Genomic DNA, 21,929 nt, shown 5'->3' with positions numbered 1-21,929 from the left:
TATGAATATAAAAATTAATATAAATAATAAAATTAAAATTTCACGTGTTGGTGGAAGGACCAGAGCCCAGACGCAGATGGGCTTCTGCCCCCCTTTCCCAGCTTCTCTCTCTTTCAGCGCCGAAGGTTAAAAGAGAAGTTGTCATTTCTTCCTCCTGCCAGAATTATGGCTTTTCCCAGTTATCTTTTCAGAAGGTCTGATTCTTATCCCGAGGGGCCTGTTCCTCATTATGAGCTGAACTGGGCCAACTCCACCTGGGGAGTCGGCCCAAGAGGATGTGTGTTGACAAGTTCAGAGAGCTCGAACCCTTCGGATTTGGCCTCCAGCTCTGAGGAGGGAACCTTCTGGGGGTCTGAATTTGTTTACTCCTGGAAAAACCTGGCTTCCTGTTTCTTGGGGGGTTGGGGGGGTGTGAAGGGGCGGGGTGGAGGGGGGAAGTTTAAAAGGCCTCATAAAAAAGGCTCAAAGGGTCCTCAACATCAAATAGCTCACACAGAACAAGACTGGATGAGTTAAGTGTAAAGGAATCAGAAACAGACGGATTAAATTTCCTTTAAGATACACATAGGTTATAAATTAAGGGAGAAGAGTCAAGTCAAAACACGCGTTGGGATTTTGCCAAAGCCCAGAAACATTTGAAAAATAAGTTTTGAGATGGAGGATGTGGCCCTGTCCTGGCTGGGTTCAGCGACCTCCCTCCTTTCCCCATCCCTCCTTCCCCATCCCTCCTTCCCCATCCCCCATTCCCCATCCCCCATTCCCCATCCCTAGCCTCTGAGATCGCTGGCACTGAGGGGAAATCCAGGTCTCCTCTCTCTAGGCTGGCCCCGCTTGACATTCAAGCCATAGCTTTCTTTTTCTTTGCCATCAATGGATCCCTTCACGTACAGTCACCAAAATGCCACCTCTTTGGTGCGGTGTTCCGTTTCAGACAGGCCTCGAATGCCTCCTCTTTGGCAATGACTTCCATTGCAACTGAAAAGGAAGGACGGGGAGTTTTTACGACTTTCCGTATGTTTCTCATTTAGATTCAAAGGACAGGAAGGAAACACAAATCTCAGTCAATTCAGTGCATTATCTGGCGATGGCCGCCTGGCCCTTTCTCCACCTGCTTTTGAGGGATTTCTAATTCCAGCACCTCCTGACTTGCTCAGGAGTCTTATTATTTATTTAATATAATTTAGGGAAATTTTATTCATTGATTTGTTTTTAATTTATTTTAATTAACATTTAATTTAAATTTCTTCAATGTGATTTCATTCATTTATTTATTTGTATTTATTTGCTTGTGTTTATTTATTTGTTTTAAATCCTTACTGTGTATTGGTTCTAAGGCAGAAGAGTGGTAAGGGCTAGGCAATGGGGGTTAAGTGACTTGTGTTAAAGAAATGTGGGTAGTGGAGTTATATGTGTAATGATAATGATGTGTATCTGTCAATGATCTCCTCAATTGCAGTTTGTGGGGAGGAACACCTACTCTTCTCACCCTGGCTGCTGCTGTAAGTTATCCCCTTCTCCCTGACAGGTTTGGTTGATAGCCTGTCAGTGATACCTTTAACATCTGCCCAAGTGAGGACCCATGAGAGGTTAGATGGATGATTAACTTCTCCATGCCCAACCTGGGGTTGGATAAGTTGGTAATGGGCTATTGATTAGCTTTGGATAATGATCAGGAGCTGACTGCGTATTTGAACTCCCTTCCCAAGGGCAGAGGTAGAAAGACCACTCAGGAAGGTACTTGTTAGTAAACACTGGTCTATCTATAGATAGGGAAAGGATAACAAGGTCAAGGATTGAGGATTGGAAACTCTATTGCTCTATTAATTATTAAACTAGTGATAATTAGGACTGGAGGCTGTTAGGCTGGTGGAGGCTTGAGGTCTTCACCCTCTCTCTATCTCTGACCAGACCTGACCACAGCCGAGCCAGAGAATAGGGAAGGAGATTGCTGAAGATAAATATTGATGATCTTTATGTTCTCTCAGCTCTCTCACTAATAGTGTTGATGGTTCACTAGCTCTCACAGTCTACCAAGAAATGGGTTCAGGCTTTTCCTACACTCTTCTTCTTCAACCACCCTTCCACCCTTCAACCACCCTTCAGCCACCCACTGCCCAGAATGAACCACAGAGGTTTGTTCAAGTCTCAACTCAGAGATCTGTGATCTCCAGTTCTGATCCTCTGAGTCCAGAGACTTTCTCCACTGTAGCTGTAAGGGGGTATATATAAGATGGGGCTAACTGATGTTTGCCTCTGGCTTGTGGCATCTGGGAACATTCCAAGTCTCTCAAATGCCATCCCTGTCAGTCAAGGTGGTATCCATCTCATCCCAGATTAATGATTATAACACTTGCCCAGGGTCTCACAGCTAGAAAGTGTCTGAGGTCAGATTTAAACCTAGGACCTCCCATCTCTAGGCCTAGCTCTCAATCCAGTGAGCCACCCAGCTGCCTCCTAATTTATTTATTTTAAATAAATTATATTGATTATTTATTTTTTAATTTAATTTAAATTTCTTTAACACAATTTATTTTAAATAATATTGATTTTAATTTTTTAAATTTAATTTAAATTTCTTTAATGTAATTTATTTATTTTAAATAAGATTATTTATTTTATTTAATTTTAATTTCTTTAATGTAATTTATTTTAAATAACATTGATTATTTATTTTTAAGTTTAATTTAAATTTCTTTAATGTAATTTATTTTTAAAAACATTGATTATTTATTTTTTAAATTGAATTTAAATTTGCTTAATGTAATTTATTGATATATTTTAAATTTTAATTTCTTTTATTTCTTTTAAATAATATTATTTAAGGAAAGCAGCCTCATACTTAGGGGAAGTGGGGCATATAAGAGGTGAAAAAATACAGTGAATTTTGACTTCGTGATTCCTCCTGAGGAAATCCCTTTGCTATCCATTCCCATGGAGATTTTCCTCCCCTCTAATTACTGGTAATGGGAAAGATACACTGGTTTCCATCAAAGTGGATCCCAGGTAAATTTGAACAAAATATGGTAATAAAAAATTTCTCTCTCTGCCTCCACTCCTCGATGCCAAAGAGATTAAGTGACACGGTGGACAACAGCAAAGAATTTCTTAAGAGTTTGGACAAGTTGGAATCCCAGGTTTTCAGTTTGTTCTTTGTGTGTGACCTTGGAAAAGTAATTTTTCCTTTAATCAGTCAACAAATATTTTTCACACTATTATTGTGTACTGCTATGACTATTGTATTGGGTATTGCCAGTTTTGTATTGGGTCAGGTGCTGGCGATATAAGAACAAAGAATCTCTGCCTTCAAGGAGCTTACATTCTATTGGAGGAGACCAGGATGTATATAGGTATAGACAAAAAAGATACAAGGTGATTGGGGGAGGATGTGAGCAGGGAAGGAGGTCATTAGCAGCTGAGCTTATCAGAAGAAACTTCATTCAGTTCAAATTTACCCAGGAAAAACTTTGGGGGAAAACCAGTGTGTCTTTCCCCTTAATGGTGATTAGAGGAGAGGAAAATCTCCTTGGGGATTCCAAGGGGACCCTAATGAAGTGGGTGAGACCAAATGATCTCTGATTTGCCTTCTAGCTCTTGGATCATGGTTCTATAGTTAAAGGGGATCAGAGGAGTGTTCATATCCAAACCCCTCTTTTTCACAAACGCAGCTAGTTGGCACAGTGGAGAAAATGTTGGACTTGAAGTCAAAGAAACCTGAACTTACTAGTTTTGAGATTCCAGGCAAGTCACTTACCATGGCAGACTCAGTTTGCTCATCTGTAAAATAATAATAGTTGGTATTTATAGAACACTTTAGGGTTTGTAAAGTGCTTTACAAATATTATCTCATTTGATCCTCACAATAACCTTTGGAGGTAGGTTTCCCTACCTCCTATGCCTATTTTACAGTTAAGGAAACTGAGGCAAAATGGCATGCCCAGGGACATGCAGCTAATAAATATCTGAGGCTGGATTATGAACTTGGTTCTTCCTGACTCCAAATTCAGTATTCTATACACTGTACCACCTAGCCATCTCAAAACATAGGGGTAATCATAGCACTTCCAACCATAGTTATCGTAAGAATCAAAAGAAATATGGGATGTAAAGTAGTGTGAAAACTTTAAAGCACTATGATTGTGCTAGCTATTGTTATGATAATTTTTTAAAAGCCCTTACCTTCTGTCTTACAATCAATACTGTGTCTTGGTTCCAAGGCAGATGTAAGGGATAGGCAATGGGGATTAAATGACTTGCCCAAGGTCACACAGCTAGGAAGTGTCTGAGACAGATTCAAACCCAGCACCTCCTATCTCTGGGTCTGGCTCTCAATTCACTGAGCCTAGCTGCCCTTTTTTTTTTTTTTTTTTAAACCCTTAACTTCTGTGTATTGACTTATAGGTGGAAGAGTGGTAAGGGTAGGCAATGGGGGTCAAGTGACTTGCCCAGGGTCACACAGCTGGGAAGTGTCTGAGGCCGGATTTGAACCTAGGACCTCCCGTCTCTAGGCCTGGCTCTCAATCCACTGAGCTACCCAGCTGCCCCTAAACCTAGCTGCCTTTTATTATTTTTTTTATTTTTATTTTTATTATTACTATTATTCAGAAATTGTGTTCCAGGAAAGTTAAGTGGCATCCCCAGCATCATATAGCTAAAAAGTAGCTGAGGTTGGATTTGAACCAAGGTCTTAAGCCACCCACCTCTCAGTAGAACCCTCAGAGGCTCTCTAATCTGACTAACTTAATTTTAAAGATGGGGAAACTGAGACTCAGGGATGTTAAGTGAATTGCCTATGAGCCCATCAAAGTATAAAGATGAGGGAATTTATAGCTTAATTTTCTCACTGTTTTCTTGTTTCAGCAGTTTCTACTGAGGTTCCTAAAAGAATGGTAAACTCTTAGCAGGTATAATTATCCTAGGGATGAAGCCAGAGTAACCCTGGGCCATTATTAGAGATATTTATTTTCTATGTAAAAAAAAAATTACTATAGGAATGTTTCTCCAAACAACTCCACCTACTGATTATCCCACACTCCCTACCTGGCCTCAGAACAGACTGGAAAGACTGGTCACAAGGGCATGAAAAACAGCAAAAACCTGTCATTCGAATCCACCTTGATCTTGAGAAGTATGTCAATTGGGCTTTGGCTGAGCTACCAGTTCCTAGACAGGTCATCCTCTTCCTTCTCTAAAATGATGCTGCTGATGGAGGTGGGAGTCCTGGGTCAGATTCCTAATTACTTGTAGGGTTTGCTGTATGCATCCAAATGAATTCAACACCCATTTATTAAGTACCTACTATGAGCAAGGTTCTAGGCACTGGGGAGCCAAAGAAAAAAACACCATCCCTGCCTATAAGAGGCTTTCATTTGCATGGGACGAGAGAAGTGGAGGAGAGCGAGAAGGAAGGAAGAAAGAGGGGGAAGGGAAAGGGAGAGAGGAAAAGTGGGGAAGAAAGGGGAAGAAGAAAGGGAGAGGAAGAGGGAGAGAGACAGAGACAAAGAGTTAGAAACAGTGACAGAGAAACTTGTACACAAAAGTACTTACAAAGTTATTCCAGAATAAGGAGACACTGAGGATATGAAGACAAAAATGACACCATCTACCACCTCATACCTATCAGACTGGCTCCTATGACAGCAAAGGAAAATGATAAATGTTGAAGAGAATGTGGAAAAATTGGGACACTGATGCATTGTTGGTGGAGTTGTGAACTAATCCAACCATTCTGGAAGGTAACTTGGGACTTTGCCCAAAGGGCTATAAAACTGTGCAAATCCTTTGATCTTGTATACCACTACTGAGTCTGTGTACCAAAGAAAACATAAAAAGAGAAAAGACTTACTTTGTACAAAAATATTTACAAGGGGGCAGCTGGGTAGCTCAGTGGATTGAGAGCCAGGCCTAGAGATGGGAGGTCCTAGGTTCAAATCCGGCCTCAGACACTTCCCAGCTGTGTGACCCTGGGCAAGTCACTTGACCCCCATTGCCTACCCTTGCCAATCTTCCACCTATAAAGTCAATACACAGAAGTTAAGGGTTTAAAATAAAAAAAAAATCATTCTCAAAAAAAAAATATTTACAGCAGCCCTTTTTGTGGTGACAAAGGATTGGAAATTGAAAGGATGTCCATCAACTGGGGAAGAGCTGAAAAAATTGTGATAGTTGTTGGTGATGGAATACTATTGTATTATAAGAAATGATGAACAGGATGATTTCAGAAAAAGCTGGAAAGATCTGCAGGAACTGATGCAGAGTGAAATAAACAGAACCAGGAGAACAATGTTCATGGTAACAGCAGCATGGTATGGCGATCAACTGGGAAAGACTTAACTACTCTCAAAAATACAATGATCCAGGACAAATCTGAGGAACTTGTGAGAAAGATGCTCTCCTCCTCCTGTTGGAATCAGATACAAATCAAAGTATACTATCTTTCAAATTAGTGTGTTGTAGTGTGTTTTATTTGAGGCTTGGGGTTTTATATGATTTTTCTCTTACAATAATGACCAATAAAAAGTATATTTTGCATGTTAAAACCTGTGTAACTCAGATCAAATTGCTTACCATCTCTGACATGGGGGGAGGGAAGAGAAGGAGGGAGATAATTTGGATCTTATAATTTTCGAGAATGTAAGTTAAAAATTGTTATTACATGTAATTGAGAAAATAAAATAGCTTTGAATTAAAAAAAAATAGCATCAACCCCGCCTGCTCTTAGGGAACTTTCATTTTTTTCCTCTTAGGGAAAAGGGGGAGGGGGAGAATAGATACAAAGTTTTATTCCAGGACAAGCAGATAACTTAAATCTGGTCAAATCAGGAAAAGTTCCTGCAGGAGGTGGCAACTAAATTGAGCCTTGAAGGAAGCTAAAGAATGGAAAGTTCATTCATTCAGTAGTCTGCGTTTCCTTGGTATCTAGTATAGGGGAAAATCCTGAGATGGGGATCTTAAGAGGTGAGGTTAGAAAACAAACAATCATTTATAAAATATCAAGATTATATAATCAAGAGCCAGTAAAGAGGTTCCTTGTCCAGGTTTAGAGATGAGGAATGAGATATGGAAGTATACTCCAGAGCCATATGGAAAAAAAACATTTTAAAAAGGAACATTTGGAGTCAGGTATCCTGAGTGAGAATTCTGGGAGTCACTTATTACCTGTGTAAACTTTTGCAAATCTTTGGGCCTCTTTAGGACTTTGATTTCCTGATTTGTTGGATGAGAAACTTAAATTAAATGAATTTTAAGGCCTCTTCTAACTCTAAAACTATATTCCTTACGAGGTGATACAGCGGATAGAGTACTGAGCCTGGAGTTCAAACATGACCTCAGATACTTATGAGCTATGTGACCCTGGGCAAGTCACTTAACCCTGCTTGCCTCAATTTCCTCATCTGTAAAATTGGCTGGAGAAGGAAATGACAGCCACTCCAGGATCTTTGCTCAAAAAAACTCCAAGTGGAGTGAGTCACAGTCAAACATGATTGAAAAACAACTAAAAAACAAGGGATCCATGAATCTTTTTTTTTTTTTTAAGGCAACTAAGTGGTGCAGTGGAGTGCCAGCCCTTGAGTCAGGATGACCTGAGTTCAAATCAGATCTTAGTTGTGTGACCCTGGGCAAGTCACTTAATGCTATTTGTCTTATTTTCTTCATCTATAAAATGAGCTGGAGTAAGAAATGGCAAACGATTCCAGTATCTTTGCCAAGAAAACACCAAAAATGGGGTCACAAAGAGTCAGACCCAATGGAAAAGACTAAACAGCAACCAAGTCACACAGGTAAAAACAATCAGTGGTTAGCGCAGAAAAACCCAGGTTCTCAGTTTGCAAATGCCTCTTCCATTTGGTCATGTTGCCCAGTCTACTGAAATTGTTTTAGTTGGCATCACACAATGCAAAAACTGAAACCCAACCAGACTGTGTAAGCTCCTTGAGAATTCCAGCCCAGGACTCCACTTTTTATATAATAGTCTCTAGATAAATATTGATTGATTTGATTATCCCAACAGCAAGAACAAAGACCTAGTGAAAAGAATTAGAGAAAAAACCAGAAGGAGGACAAAAAAGAATTTGTTTATGGTAACAAGTGACCAGCATTTATGTAATGGACGGAGGTGTTGGCATTGAGGTCTGGAAGCCAGAAATTCAAGTCATGCCACTGATTTATATTAATTCAGAACATGGGCAAATTTACAAAGGAATATTTTTAGAGGTGGAAAATCCTCTGGTCTAACCTCTTCATTTGACAGATGAAATAGAAACGATACTTAGCGATGTTAAGTGATTTGGCCAAGGGGACCTAAGAAACATAGGATGATCGATTTAGCGTTGGAAGGGACCTTAGAGGCAATCTGGTCCAATTCCCCCATTTTATAGATGAAGAAACTGAGGCTCAAAATGGGGAGTGACTTATGATGCTAGGTTTAGAGATAGAAAGTGCTTTGGAGGCCATCAAATGGGACTCTTTAATTATTTTTATTTTTAATTTTCATTTTTTTCTAGATTGCAGGCTGATTTAATTTTTAATATTGATTTTCTGACATTTTGCAATCTATATTCTCTCCTTCCTTTCCACCACCCTCCAAGAAGGCATGCAATATGATATTATACATGTTATATATGTTATATATTTTGTTATATACATATTATATATATTATATAGGTTATACATGTATTACCACATAAAATATATATATTCAGATGCATTTTGGTTATATATAATACATACATATATAATGCATTATATATAGTGTAAATATGTTGGTCCCTGTTCATCATACCATGAAATGACACATGTTTCATATCAGAGAAAAATTCATGGAGGTAACAAAGTGAGAAACAGGCCCTTAGAAATTATGATTTGCCCAAGGTCATTGGTTATAAATAACAGAAACAGGATTTGAACCCAGATACTCAGGTTCTAAAGATAGTGTGATTTCCATATCATACTGAATCGTGTTGCTTTGAACCAGTGAAGTGAACTCCCACACCAGGAGTTCCCCACATTGATAAAACCATAGATCTAGACTAAAAAAATAATCTTCAAATTTCAAATAAATAAACAAAAACTCTTAGGCTAACCCAAGTCTGTGCTCTATGGTATGAAACCATATTCGAAGGAAAGCACTGAGATGAGTGCCAAGACCAAAGCACGTCAAGTCCTTGGGATAGTGGGACTGAGCCTTCTGTGACTCCCTGAGGTGGGGACCCTGTTAGTTAAAATTTCCTTTACCTGCTGTTTCAAAAATACCTATTCCCCAGAAAATCAAAGGCCCCCAAAGTTTATTATAGGTCCAGGGAGATCATGAGGAGGGAAATTCTAGGGAGCAACTATATAATAGAGAGTCCTTCAATTCTGAGGGACTTAGAAAGAACGCTATCCACATCCAGAGGAAGAACTGTGGGAGCAGAAACCCAGAAGAAAAACAACTGCTTGGCCACATGGGTTGATGGGGATATGATTGGGGATGTAGATAGACTCTAAAGGATCACCCTAGTGCAAATATCAATAATATGGAAATAGGTCTTGATTGATGACACTTGTAAAACCCAATGAAATTGCGAGTTGTCTACGGGAGGGGGGTGGGAAGAGGGAAGAGTAAAAACATGAATCATGTAACCATGGAAAAATATTTTAAGCTAATTAATTAAACAATTTCACATTTTAAAAAAGAAGAGTCTTTGGTACGAAATCTAAAGTTCTGAGTTCACATTCTGATTTTGCTGTTTTTTCCCTGTGAATAGTCCACTGAGCTTGGAGTTAGGAAGAATTAAGTTCAAATATGTCATCATACATTGACCCTGGGCAAGTGACTTAACCACTGTTTGCCTCAGTTTTCTCAGTTATAAAATGAGGTTAATAATAGCACTTAACTAACTAGTTTGTTGTGAAGATCAAATGAGATAAAAATTATAAATCCCTTAGCACAGTATATGGCACATAGTAGGTGCTTTATGAATGTTTATTCCCCCTTAGTTCACCCTCCTAGTATGAACTTACTTAAGTCATATCATCTGTCCCATCTTTAGTTTCTTGTTGTTGTTCAGTCATTTTCAATTATGCCTGATTCTTCATGACCCTTTTGGGCATCTTCTTGGCAAAGATATAGAGGTGGTTTTCCATTTCCTTCTCCACCTTATTTTACACATGAGGAAACCAAGGCAACTGGAGTTAAGTGACTTACCCACAATCACACAAATAGTAAGTGTCCAAGGCTGGATTTGAACTTGTGAAGATGAGTCTTTCGGGTTCCAAGCCCTGTGCTCTAAACTGCTCATTAATGCAATGCTTAATTTCACACTTTCCCCTTACTCTTTTTACTCTACTCTACTCTTTTTTTTTACTCTACTCCATTTTTTTTTTTGGATTAATGTTTTAAGCGAGGTTGGATATTTATTTTGTTGGATGATAAAGATTCTTGAAAATGAAACAAAGAAAGGGAAGGAAGAACAAAAGAAGGGAAAGAAGGAGACGGAGGGAAAGAGAGAAAAAAGAAAGGGAGAATAAATTATTTTAAGAACAATTCTATGTGGATGATTCTCACATTTATATATTCAGTACTAAACTCTTGCCTACAGGTATTTAGATGGTACAGTGAATAGAAAACCAAGACTGGAGTCAGAAAGACTCGTCTTCCTGGGTTCAAATACAGCCTCAGAACATCATAATTGTATGACCCTGGAAAAGTCACTTAACCCTGTTTGCCTCAATTTCCTCATCTGTAAAGTGAACTGGAGAAGGAAATGACAAGCCATTCCAGTATCTTCTCCAAGAAAACTCCAAATTCGGGGACAAAGAGTCAGACATGACTGACTAAAATTCTTTCTAAACTCCGAAGTTCCACATCACTAACTGTGTCCTGGATATCTCCACTTGGATAGACTATCTCAGATGTATTATTTCTAAAAAGTAACTCATTATACTTCTCCCAGAAGAACCATCCTTCCTCTGCACTTCCCAATTTCATTTTTTCCCATGTTTAATTTCACTTCTAGCACCATCTTTTCAGTAACTTGGGTTAAGAACCTTTGAGACATTCGTGACTTTCCAATAGGATGCTGGTAAATCTTTAACAACCAGCTCTCTGGGAAGAAAAATATAACTAGGACACACCTTTAAGCTTATTAACATTTTCTCCACCACTTTTATGAATTCTAGACCTTCAACAAAATAATGAATTAAGTCCAGATTTGTGGTATGCCAATTTCCATGGTGACAATTATCAATCAGGTTAAGCTGCTTAGAGCTGACTCCAGCACACCTTTGTGCTTTTCTATCTACCCCAAACCTGGTGTCTAACCAGTTTCCAAGTTTAGTTGAACCTGTTTCCATAACATCTCTTGTCTTGCATCTGTCTTCTTCTTCTTCCCAGTCACATAGCCCCTGTACTAGCCTTCATCACTTCTTGCTTAGACTATTGTAATAGCTTTTTATTATTTTAAGCCCTATCTTCTGTCTTAGAATCAATACTGTATATTGGTTCCAAGGCAAGAAGAGCTGTAAGGGCTAGGGGGGGGGGAGGAAGGGGGTAAGTGACTTTCTCAGGGTCACACAGCTAGGAAGTGTCTGAGGCCAGATTTAAATCCATGACCTCCCGTCTCTAGTCCAGGCTCTCAGTCCATTGGGCCATCTAGCTGCCATTCCCCATCCCCTCACTGTATATGACTTTTTATTTTTTCTCCCCACTTGAGTCACCTTGAGAAGCCAGGTGATAGAATAGAAAGTGTTTAGAATTGGGCTTTAGGGGACTGAAGCATGCATCCTGGCTTTAGCAGTATGACCTTGGGCAAGTCACCTAACCCATCTTGGCCTCTGTTTCCTTATATGTAAAGTGATAAGATTAGACTGGACTCAAGTTTGGATTTCTTTCCATTGTAGATCTATTATTCTATGATCCCACCCTAATCCATCTCCCCATAGCTGCCAAATTGATAGGATTACAACACAAATCTGACCATATCAGACTATTCTCTTCTATGTAAATGTTTTCAGTGTCTTTGTATTCTCTCTAAGATGGGACTAGATCTGTGACTTCATTGAACTAGGAGGCTCTCAATGAGGAAAACTCATTCTTACCAATACAGATAGATACCTGCTCTGAAACTTCTGGTCTCAGAAAAACCTGGAAAGACTTACATGAAGTGATGCAAAGTGAAGTGAGCAGAATCACTGGATAGACAGCCAGACCTGGAGATGGGAGGATTCAAATCTGGACTTAGAACTTCCTACCTGTGAGACCCTGGGCAAGTCACTTGACTCCAAATGCCTAGTCCTTACCCATCTTCTGTCTTGGAACTGATAGTTATTATCGTTCTAAGACCAAAGGTAAGGGTTATTTTTTTTTTAAACTACTGAAGGCTGAATGATTAGATTTATTCTCAGCTAATAATGTAAGGGAGAAATACAGCAAAATGAAAGTATTCAAGAAATACCCTTTGACAGTTCAGGGATATCCAGGAATCTGTTGGAGCCAGTTTATATGGTAAAAGCCAATTGTTAAATTTTCAGTGTATTTACACCTAAGAAAATGGGAAACACTACAAATCAAGACTTGAATATTGTTTTATTGATTGTCTAGACTTTAAAAAAGGGATAGAGAAACTGTTAATAATGAAGATTAAATGAAAAGTGTGCCCTGCATAATCCCCCACCCCTCAGTGTTCATTAGATTATAAACTCCTTGAGGGCAAGGACTGTCTTTTGCCACTTTATATCTCTAGTGCTTAGTATAATACCTAGTACATTGTAGTCTTTGTTTCATTGTAGTCTTTTCCTACTCTTTGTGACCTCAATTGGGTTTTTCCCCACAAAGGTACTGGAGTGGTTTGCCATTTCCTTCTCCAGCTCATTTTATAAATGAGGAAACTGAGGCAAGCAGAGTTAAATGACTTGCCCAGGGTCACATAGATAGTTTGCTATTTCCTTCTCCAGCTCTTTGTACAAATAAGGGAACTGAGGCAAAGAGGGTTAAGTGTCACATAGCTAGTCACATAAATAATTTGCTATTTCCTTCTCCAGCTCTTTGTACAAAGGGAACTGAGGCAAAGAGGGTTAAGTGTCACATAGCTAGTCACATAAATAATTTGCTATTTCCTTCTCCAGCTCTTTGTACAAATAAGGGAACCGAGGCAAAGAGGGTTAAGTGTCACATACATAGCTTACTATTTCCTTCCCCAGTTCATTTTACAGATAAGGAAACAAAGGCAAAGTGGATTAAGTGACTTGCCTAGAGTCAGGAAGCTAATTTGCCATTTCCTTCTCTAGCTCATTTTACAAATAAGGAAACCGAGGCAGACAGGGTTAAGTGACTTGTCCACTACTACTACTAGCTACTAAGGGTCTGAGGCTGGCTTGAACTCAAGACCTCCTGAAACTAGAGCTGACACTCTATCCATTGTACCGCCTAGCTCACAGTAGATGCTTCATAAATGTTTATTGACTGATTGAGAATAATTCATTAAGCATTTACCAGCCTACTGATAGGGATACCCCTAAAACTGAGGGCGTGAAATAGTGATTCAAGTCCTGGCACCCCCATCCATCAGTGGGAACGGAAATTAAGCAGGGGATATGTCAGAGCTTACATGGGCTCCCCTAGTCACAGGGCAAAGAAAGGAGTTGGTGGTATTGCTACAGTGGTAGCAAAAAAGAAAGTGAGAAAAGAACAGGCGCATGCTGGGCATACTTTGATTGATTGTTACATGCTATATATCTTCCCCTTTTCGAGTTGAAAAAGACAGGGACTGTTGAGGAGAGGAACTGTTTCACCTTTGTTTTTGTAACCCCAGTCACTAGCACAGTAGTCCCTGGAACATGTGAGTGCTGAAGAAATTCTTGTTGACTGATTGATTAAAGAGTAAATCTTTATTTAAAAAAAAATTAGACAAAAACAGTCCCTTTAACAATTGGAGAATAGGCTTATTTTTTGTTGTTCTGTTGAGCAGACTGAAGTCCCTATTAAGTTGGTAAGCTTCCCCTCTGGGGCTTACAGGCAGTGGCCCAAAAAGTGGAGAGGGTCTGTGCCAAAACATGCAAAACCCTGTAAGAGCAGGTGCAGCCCTGATTGTCCTGGGCATGGAGCCATTCTTAGTTTAATTCACCTCTGGTCTTTACATGCCATCCCTTTCAAGCCAATATTGTGTTCCTCAGTTTTGTTTTTTGTTTTTGAAGAATAGGAAATCAATCCATCAATAACTCAGTTTTGGGAAGAGAAACCAAGTCTTGGCTCTTCGTTTCTCTGGTATTTCTCTGATGGCCCACTGGGTCCCCCTGGGGTTAGGCAGATTATAGTTGCCAAAAGTGCTCTGAACTCAAGGGGAGAGGAAGGACAAAGGTGTGACAGTAAGCCCAGATGTGGGGCATGTTCAGAAGCTGCTGATATTACCCAGACTCTGATCCTTAAACAAACACAAGTCAAACCTTTTGCCATGTTCTTTGTTGAAAAATCTTCTATTGTTAGAAGAACTATTAAGTCCTGAGAAAATATAAATAATATTATGTATTTATAAATATTTTAACTTGAATTATAGTCATTATATGTTATATTTATAATTTAAGTTTAATTTAATAAAAATTGTAAATAAATTTTAAAAAATAAGCCAAAGGAAAAATAAGCCATAAAATCATGTTGGGAGAAACAGCTTGGTGTGTTGGATGGGAATGTTGGGTCAGAAAATTTACATTCTCTTCAGGCTCTATTTTGGACTTAATGTGGGTCTCTGCAAGACACCAGAACTTATTGTCTCAGGTTTCTAGGAGTCCCATTCTCCTTCCCACATAGGAATAATAATGGCATCTCCTATCCCTATAATTCTCCAAGGTTTACAATGCTCTTTCTTCAAACTGACCAGGTGAAATAGGTTGTATGCAAGTGCCCATTTTACAGATAGGAAAGTTCAGAATGCATGCTGCCTAAAAACTTTCTAAAGTGAATTGAACCATAGGAAGTATGAGATATGGAAGGAGACTGATCCTGCAATTTTGGGGAAACTAATTAAATGGTTTGGTGGTGAAAGTGGGAGACTCAGAGTCAGGAATGTCAGAATTCAATTCATGCTTCAGATGCTAGACTTCTGTGAAACTCCGGACAAGTCACTTAACTTTACTCAGGCTCAGTTTCCTTATCTGTAAAACAGGGACAATAGTAGACAAGCATGGGGACACACACCTGTAGTTCTTATTGCTGGGGAGACTGAGATTGCTGACTTACTTGAGTTCAGCAGCTCTGAGGTACAGAAGGTCTAACGCTGAGAGGGTGACCCTAAGTCTGGCACCAATATGGTGAGCTCACAGGAGCAGAAAAGGCTATCTAAGGAAGGATGTACCCATATGTATATACTTGCACACACACATATATGATGTGACTAACTGTAATGGTGGGGCACCAGGGATGCTAACTATTTTTATTTGTGGGTTCTCACTGGGGTTAGAGAGACAGGAATGACAGACAAACAGGATCAACCAGGATAGGGAGACCAGGGTTTACTGCCAAGCTGAAGGGAATGCCCATTCTCTATGCTTGCCTATCATCAAATGCAAACCTTTCCAAAAGAGAGATCTCCCTTCTTTGAACACCAGGAATATCCTTGTTGATACCTCTCTTAAGTTGCTTTTTTATACACTTCTCTGTGGAGCAGCTAGACCAAGTACTCAAGGGTAGATTCTCTCTTACCCATCCCAGGAACCTTCAGGGGATCTTGTATCAGGTTCACACAAATGAGAGTGCCGGGTACATAGTAGGTGGTTAATAAATGCTAGTTAGTTCCCCTCTCCCCTTTAGCAAATATGCATTAAATGAGTTTCTATTCTAACCCAGATCTTTTATTTATTTTCTTCAACCCAGATCTTTACCTTTTTTTCAGCCCGGATCTTTTCTTTTTTTTTTCAACTCAGATCTTTACTTTTTTTCAGCCCAGATCTTTTCTTTTTTTTTTTTTCCAGCCCAGATGTTTTCATACCTTTTAGCATACTCTTGTAATTTTCTTAGACTGCTCAGGTGATAGAATTGACTGGAGGTTATCCAACCCACACTCCTGCCTCCAGATAAAACCATCCCCAAAGCACCCTAATAAGAGTTAGCCACCTTCTTCAGTCAGCAGTTTCGAGTATCATTTATTAAGTACCTAATATATGCCAAGTCCTAAGGAGGCAAAGAAAATAAAAAATATGCTCCCTGTTCTTATGTGTTCTCAGTGTAGTGGGGGGAGACAAAATGCAAATAACTATATCCAAACAGAATATATAGAGACTAAATTCAGGATAAACCTCAAAGGGAAAGCACTAACATTAAAGGGGGATTGGAAAAGGCTTCTTGCAGAAGATGGGATTTCAGAAAAAAAACTTAAAAGGAAACCATGGTATGGAGATGAGGAGGGAAGAGTTCCAGGAATGGCTGACAGACAGCCAGTGAAAATGCTCTAAACTGAAAGTTGGAATGTCTTGGTCTAGGAAGAACAAGGAAGCCAGAATGCTTGAAGCAAGGGGTGTAAAAGAATAAGGCCAGAAAGGTATAAAGGGGGCTGGTGATGAAGGGTTCTAAGTGCCAGATAGAGGAGTTGGTGGCAATGGGGAGCCACCAGATTTGACTAAGCAGGGAATAGGGTGGCATGATCAAATATGCCCTTGAGAAAGGCCAGTTTGACAGAGGAATAGAGAATGGATTGGAGTGACAGGGAGGGCAACCACCAGCAGGCTATTATAATAGACCAGATAAATGGTGATAAGAGTCTTCACTAGACTGGTGACATTGGCAGAAGAGAAAATGGGAGATATGTGAGAGATGGCACAAATGATGGAACTTGACAATGTATTGGATATATCATGGGAAGAGGAGGAGATGTTAAAGAAAATAAAGAATGGAGGATGACACCTAGATCATGAGTCTGGGTGACAGAGAGGATGGTGGTTTTGTCTACAGTAAGAGAGAATTTGTGAGAGAAGAAGGGTTGGGAGGGAGATATTATCAGTTCAGTTTTGAAAATATTGAGTTTGAGATGTCTGTATCTTACGATATCTAGCTTGAGATGTCCAGCAGGCAGTTGGATGGAACAGCTAGGTGGTGCAGTGGATAGAGCACCAGACCTGGAGTCAAGAAGACCTCAGTTCAAATCCAGTCTCACTAGCTATGTGATCCTGTGTAAGTCACTTAACCCAGTATACCTTAGTTTACTCATCTGTAAAATGAGTTGAAGAAGGAAATGGCAAACCATTCTAGTATCTTTACCAAGAAAACACCAAATGGGGTCACAAAGTCATATACTTTCTAGCTGGGTACCCTGGGTAAGTCATTTATCCTTGTTTGCCTCGTTTTCTTCATCTGTAAAATGAGTTGGAGCAGGCAATGACAAACCACTATAGTACCTTCACCAAGAAAACCCCAAATGGCATCACAAAGTATTTGTCATGAACTGAAAAAAAAAAAAAACAACTAAACAAAGGCAGTTGGGCATGTAAGACTGGAAATCAAGAGAGGTGAGGACTAGGAAATATTTTAAATCTTATTCCTTCTCAACTCTATTCTTCCTTCTCTATCTACTTATTTATCTTTCCACAGAAACAAATAAAGGTTTTCTATTGAACACTGATCTCATCATTGGGTCAATTTTAAAAGTATTTGTAAAATTTCACAGGGTATTTTTCAACCAGATCATTGAAAAGGACTTTGAACAGCTTGTGGGGGAAATAGCAAACAACTTGATGGAATCCACAGGACTCTGAGGTGGGCCCTTAATCCAGCCAATAATTATTGAAAGACATATTATTCAAATAGTGATATTTATAGTAGCCAAGCTTTAGAGCTGGGGGAAATTTTAGAGACTAGATAGTACCTCAGTTTCCTCATCTGGAGGAAATGGCAAACCATTCAGGTATCTTTACCTAAGAAAACCCCAAATGGAGTCACAAAGAGTCAGACATGACTGAATAAGCTGGAGAAGGAAATGGCAAACCATTCAGGTATCTTTACCTAAGAAAACCCTAAATGGAGTCACAAAGAGTCAGACATGACTGAAACAAATGAATAGTAAGCTATATTTAATTTAACACTAGAGTATTGAAACTTTCCCACTATGGGGCAGCTGAGTAACTCAGTGGATTGAGAATCAGACCTAGAGATAGGAGGTCCTGGGTTCAAATCTGTCCTCAGACACTTCCTAGCTATGTGACCCTGGGCCAGTCATTTAATTTCTATTTATTTTCTGCCCTGGAACCAATACAGAGTATTGATTCTAAGACAGAAGGTAAGGGTTTATAATAATAATAATAATAATAATAACAACAACAATAATAAAGGGAACTGTTCCATTTGTCTGCTCCTTTCTCTTCTCTAATATGTTTTTGAAAAATATTTTAGTAATATTTCTTATTTTCTTTTTTTTGTATGGCTTTACTATTACTATTCACCTATCCCAACCATTCTCCTTCCCCAAAAAGCCTTCTTTTGACATAAATACAATCAAACAAACCATTGATAGTCAACTAAGTGTTGAAATGGATAGAGGGAGTGACTTGGAATAAGAATGGCCTGGGTTAGAATCCTGCCAAAGACATTTATGACCTCAGACAAGTAATTTAACCTCTGTTTGCCCCAACTAATTCATGTGTAAAAATAAGGATAGTAACACCATCCTTATAGGATTATTGTGAGGTTTGAATGAGATAATATGTTAAGTGATTTACAAACCTTAAAGCATAATATAAAATTATTATAGCTATTATTATATTATATTATATTATGTTATTCTATATTATGTTATGTTATGTTATGCTATATCATACTATGTCCTATCATATTATATCATATATTATAGCTATTATTAATTTTTATTAAAATTATCATAGCTATCATATATATGTTTATATAATATATATGTATATGTATATAGTTATTTATTTATGTTATAGCTAGGTATTACGATGCCTAAAGGAGAATTTCATGAAAGCCCCAGAAAGGACTTTTTCAAGTTGCCCTTTTACAACAAATGCTCTCTAAGCTTGACACCACTTTCCCCTAGACTCGATCTATCCTTGTAAAACTGCAAATCACAGAATTTGTTGGTGGGTCAGATGGGATCAGAGGTAAGGAGAATTTTTTCTACTTTTTTTTTACTGTATTTATTTAGTAAAAACATGTTTCTAAAAGTTAATTTAGTTGAGCAACCTGATTAATTTATTTACTTGATATCAATGAAGGGAGCACACTACTGGGGGCTCATGCGCTATGCTATTAGAAAGGCATCTCTCTACTTTCAGAGAATCCCTTCATTTTACAGAAGAGGAAACCGAGGTCCTGAGAAATAACTGACTTGCCAAAGGGAGGAGTGTGTGGAGCCAGTTCCAGCTCCTAATAGCCAGTTATTAAATTTTCAGTATCAACATTTACTTTAAAAATGCACAAAATCTACAAATCAGGGTTTGATTTATTGTTTTTTCAATTGACTAGAATTAAGAAGGTGATGTAGAAAATGTTCATAATGCAGGTTAAATTTAAAAGCTCAAGGGAGCAGCTAGTTGTCTCAGTGATTTGAAAGTCAGCCTCAGAGATGAGAGATTCTGGGTTCAAATCTAGCCTCAGACACTTCCTAACTTGTGTGACCGTACAAATCATTTAACCCCCATTGCCTATCCTTTTCCATTCTTCTGCCTTGGAACCAATACACAGTACTGATTCTAAGACTGAAAGAAGATAAGGGTTAAACTTTTTTTTTAATATCATTTTTTTTTTTTATTTCTGGAGAGTCAGTTGTTAAATGCTCACTCTTGGCCCAAACTGAAACAGATTCTTAGTAAGTACCAGAGCCTGCATCTGAATGCTCAGAGAATTTCCCCTGTCATACTGTCCTAGGATGCAGGTCTTCTGATCTCTCTTCCAGGCTCTTTATACTAGACTACAGGACCCTTGTTATAGAAGTCAGCCTAATACAGAGGACATGAGTTCAAATCCTGTTTCTGTCTCATCTCTTTGGGGCTCAGTTTCTTCAACTACAAAATGGAATTGGATTATAGAATACATGTGAGGTTGCTTGACATGAATTTCATTACCTTTTGGCCTCGACTGGCAGTAGCCAGGAATAAAGGGTCCTCTTGGCTCCCCTGTGAGGCCTCAGCCTGCAAACAGCTTAAGCAACTTCAGAGCTAAGTGGGCATTCAATTATGCAAAGCTCAGTGGACCAGAGAGGTAACTGGAGGTCGAGGATTTGAGTTAACCAAAGCTCAACAATCTCCATTGGAGTGTAACAATTACCAAGAGCAATGGAAAAGGCTTCCCTGTTTGAGCAGTGCTTTCTCCTTGTTGACTAGTCATGATGATGGGTGGCACCTGGGAGAACCTTTGAGTGAAAGGGTCCATCCCCCCATCACTTGCCTTCTAGGAGAGGAAGGATGATGCTAACTGATGGGGGTATTGATTGTCCATTAGTCAGGCTTGTGACTCAAGACAATCCCTCCAAGAAATTTTCCTCTTGGCCCCCCATTGCTCAAGGTCTCCCTCCTCCCCCCAAAGTCTAGGGCACTCGACCCTATCAGAGGACCTGGCCAGAGTCCAGAGCCTCAGGCTATGCTATGGAGGAAAGTTCCCCAACAGACAAATTCAGCTCTAAAAAATTCAGAGGATCATGGATCTAGGATCCCAAGTCCCTTCATTTTTCAGATGAGGAAACTGAGATCCAGAGAAGTGAATTGAGTTGTCCAAAGTCCTATGCATAGGAAATAATAGCAGACAGATGTAAGATTTGAATCCAAGTCCTGTGATTTTAAATTCAGTTCTCTTTCCACTATACTCTGTGACACAGGAGAGACAGGAGCAAACCCAGTTAAATCCCCAGCATTCTCTTTTCCCTGAAGATGCTAACAACCCTACTGGGTATTCAGGAAATCCCTCCACCCAGAGCCAACCTGTGGTGGCATAACAGCTCATGGGGCCATGGCGAGCCAGCCTTTCAGGAATTCACTCACCCAGCTTGGGACAGGGGCAGGGGTGGGGGCTTGTTTCAAGGGCCAGGGTGTGGAAGATCCAATCCTCCATGCCAGCTTGGATCTAAACAGAGCAGAACATTAATCTGAGTACTTTGACCTCAATGCATTCTTTCTTGGCCCAGGAAGCTGAACACCAGAAACCTGACTCCATCTCTAAGCCAGACAAACAATGGTTTGCACTTGGCAGAAGCTCACATCGAGGGCCACACAAGCCCCACCAGCAATTCCAGGCTCCAGAAAGCTTTGCTATTGGCCATTTTCAGCCCTATTGTTGCTTATGCAAGTCCTTCAAAGCAGTCCAGGGAGAACAGACGACAACATTCCAATATTTGCTTCTGTGTTCGTAGCCAAGGGTAGACCTGTCAACAAATTATCATGTATTATTGGATCCCTTGCCAGAATTGCCAAGTCAACAAGTATTTTTTTTTTTAAATAACCCCTTCGGTCTTAGTATCAATTCTAAGATAGATGGGCAACAAGGACTAGGGAATTAGGGTAAAGTGATTTGCCCAGGCTCACACAGCTAAGAAGTGCCTGGGATCAGATTTGAACCCAGGTCCTCTGAACTCTAGGCTTGATGCTTTTTCCATTATGCTGCTTAGCTGCCCTTCAATTTTTTTTTTAATCCTTACCTTCTTCTTAGAATAATACTGTATACTGGTTTCAAGGCAGAAGAATGGTAAGGGCTAGGCAATGGGGGTTAAGTCACTTGCCCAGGGTCATACAACTAGGAAGAGTCTGAGGTCATATTTGAATCCAGGACCTCCCATCTCTGAGCCTAACTCTATCCATTGAGCCTCCTACCTGCCCCCTCAAGAAGTGTTTTTAGTTTGGAAGAATTCTTGGAGAGGTTCCAGCTCACCATCTTGGCTCCACCCCCAGAATCATTCAACAAGCATTTTTAAAGCAACTATTATGTGTCAGGCATCACATTAAGCATTGCACATACGCATAAACAT

General features: G+C 39.4%; 1 pseudogene; it reads left to right on the top strand.

The window, feature by feature from the left end:
- The window catches only part of LOC123256840, a 90,430-nt pseudogene that overhangs the window by 30,675 nt on the left and 37,826 nt on the right, over positions 1–21,929 (top strand).

Source organism: Gracilinanus agilis, chromosome 1 (genome assembly GCF_016433145.1).
Source record: "Gracilinanus agilis isolate LMUSP501 chromosome 1, AgileGrace, whole genome shotgun sequence".
Lineage (NCBI taxonomy): Eukaryota > Metazoa > Chordata > Mammalia > Didelphimorphia > Didelphidae > Gracilinanus > Gracilinanus agilis.
Note: the sequence above shows the minus strand (reverse complement) of the source record. Positions and strands in the feature narration are given on the sequence as shown.